The sequence below is a fragment of the Octodon degus genome, unplaced genomic scaffold (genome assembly GCF_000260255.1).
Source record: "Octodon degus isolate 3935 unplaced genomic scaffold, OctDeg1.0 scaffold00124, whole genome shotgun sequence".
NCBI classification, from domain to species: Eukaryota; Metazoa; Chordata; class Mammalia; order Rodentia; family Octodontidae; genus Octodon; species Octodon degus.
In genome coordinates, this window is record NW_004524700.1 from 8,733,420 (window position 1) to 8,736,436 (window position 3,017).

The window sequence follows — 3,017 nt, forward strand, 5'->3', positions numbered from 1 at the left end:
AAATAAATAAATAAATAAATAAAAGTTTAAAATAAAATATAAAAAAATAATTAATACATTGTATATTGTTGTATTCATAATGGTTATTCATATTACAAGAGTAACACATAATATCCTGTTCAAACACTATTAGTTCAAATATTTCTTCTCATTGAACTAAGAGAAAATTGCTGAATATCTATCCTAACTATTTTCAATATATACATATACAAAACAGTCCTTCATTTGTATCCCCTTTTTTGGTTAGTTTTGCTAGAGATGGGTATTCAATTTCCATTTAAATATGGTAGGTGCATGAATTCAGCAAAATAATCCAATGAAGTCTGATAGTCCACAAGAGTAGTGGGTTATCCATAGGACTGGCAATGTCAGAAGTTGTTGACTTGAGCCTTTTACAGCACATCATATTAATATGGCTTTACTTTTTATACTTTTATACCTTTATACCTTTTTATACTTTTTTACTTTTTATACCTTGATTTTATACAAAAAAATGCTGGATGGTTAAGACCAAGATAAAGCAAGATCTTTATAACAAGAAATGTAACTTTTGTGTTTCACAAGATCGGTCAAATCCCCTCAGGATTTGTACTGAAATCTTGTACTATAGTTTGTAGATCTTTTGTCAGTGTCATCCATGAGGATGAGTCATCGCCATTGCTTGACCAATCTGATCTATGTGAAAGTCAGACAAAATCATTTCTCTCCAAGTGACTCTCCTTAGGTGCATTATACATCATCAATCACTTTCCCCTGTGGTCCCATAATCTCCTTGATCAGAAAATTTGTGAATCACTGATTTACAGGGTGTTACAGTTCTGGTTCTCCTATGCCCTGAGTCCTCACTGACCTTGAAAGGCTAGGGCCAAAATGTTGGCTGCCCTTCTTTTTCTCTAGTTTTTGGTCTACAAACTGAAGTTGTTACCCCTCCAGAAGAGAAGCTTAATGATATTATTACCCTATAATATAGGTAGTTGAGCTTAACATCACTAATTGTCTGACTAATAAACATCCTAGACATAAAATGGAACAGATATTTTCCAACAAGTGCTGATAATGTGAAACTTTAAATCCCTACAGAACGCGAAGAAAAAAATTAAAAAAGAAAAAATATTTAAAAGAATAGGAATACACAGTTACATATTTTAAACAGAAATTTAGAAATCTAACCATATACAGCACTGTAGCAGGACAGTTCTATGACATTTGTTTCTCATCTCTTGTTAGCAGTAATTGCTAGGACGTGACAAGCAGTACGTATTTAGAAGACCAGAATGACAGGCATTTCAAGTATGACCCTACCATTACACATTGCTATCTTCAGTGAAGTTGTTTAGTTCACAGCATATATAGCTAATTAGGGTGAAAATTCTACTAATTAACTGCTAGTTTCAAAAACCTGCTGAAGGTGGTCAAGATCATTGCCTTAAAAATCTTGTGCATATAAATGTATGGCTTTGCCCCTGTCATGTTTCCCAGCTTTTCTCCTTGCCCTCTCCTCATTGTCCAATCCTCAAGTTCTTGCTTTCCTTTTAATTGTGTTTTACCTTTCTATTTGTATTTCTTATTTTTAGTTCTTAAACTACGAAGACAATACACTATTTACACATGTGCGCCTGGTTCATTTCACATCCACTTAAATATAAATGGTTCAAGTTTATCATTCTTTATAGCTGAGTAACACTCCGTTGTATAGAAATACCACATTTTTTTCAACCATTCCTCATGTGACGGGCATCTTGGTTGTTCCAAGACTTGGCTATCACAAATTGTGCTGCTGTAAACATAGGTACGCATATATTAATATGATAAGATGTTTTCATTTCCTCCAGGAAAATTCCCAGGAGGAGAATAGCTGGATTGAATGGAATTTCCAGTCAGTATTTTAAGGAGTCTCCACACTGATTTCCATAATGGTTGCACTGATCCACATTATCATCAGCAGGGGAGAAGGGTTTCATTTTCCCCACACCCTCTGCAACATTTGTTGTTGGTTGACTTTATTATGATAGCCATTCTTTCTGGGGTAAAATGGTATAGCAGAGTTGTTTTAATTTGCATTTCATGGATGACAAGTGATGTGGAGCTTTTTTTCGTATATTTATGTGCTTTTATAATATCGTCTTCTGAGAAGTGTGTGTTCATCTTGGATGCCCACTGATGGATTGGGTTTTTAAATTTAGGGGTCCTAAGTATTTTTAATTCTTCATAAATTGCAGAGAGTAGACCTTAGTTTGGTGCTTACTTGTTAAGATATTTTTCCAATTTGTGTTTTGTCTTTTCACTTTGTTGCTAATTTCTTTTGATGTGTAAAAACTTCTCAGTAAGTGGAGTTTTCAGTTGTTAATTCTTTCAAGTATTACCCATGCAATTTGATATTTGTTCATGAATTCTTTGTCCACCCATATGTCTTCAAGAGATCCTCCTACATTCTCTTCTGGGAGATTTAGTGTCTCCGCTTTAATGTTTAGATCTTTAATCCATTTTGACTTTAGTTTAGTACATTGTGATAGACCTGGGTCAAGTTTCAGTTTTTGACATGTAGACAGCCAGTTTTCCAGCACCATTTGTTAAAGAGACTATCTTCAAGCAAGCTAATTTATTTATTTTATTTATTTATTTGTGTATATTTTTGAAGTATCGGTGAATGAACTCAGGTCCTTGACCTTGCCAGGCAGCGCTTATAAAGTAATACATTTTAAAAGACAATGGAAAGGGGCTGGTGAGATGGCTCAGTGGTGTAAAGCACCTACTTAAAACAAGCTTAGCAAAAAGCACAGGGACCACGGTTCAATCCCCCAGCACCACATGCCAGCCAGAACGCCCCCTGGTGGGCTGAGATGGCCACACGCACACACACGCACACATAAATAAATATTAAAAAAAAAAGACAATGGAAGGATTAACCTTTTAATAAAAAGTTGTTCAAGGGTTGAGTAGATAGCTTAGTAGATATGCGCTTCCCTGGCAAGCACAAGGGCTTTAGTTCAATCACTGGTATTGCCAAAAAAAGAAAG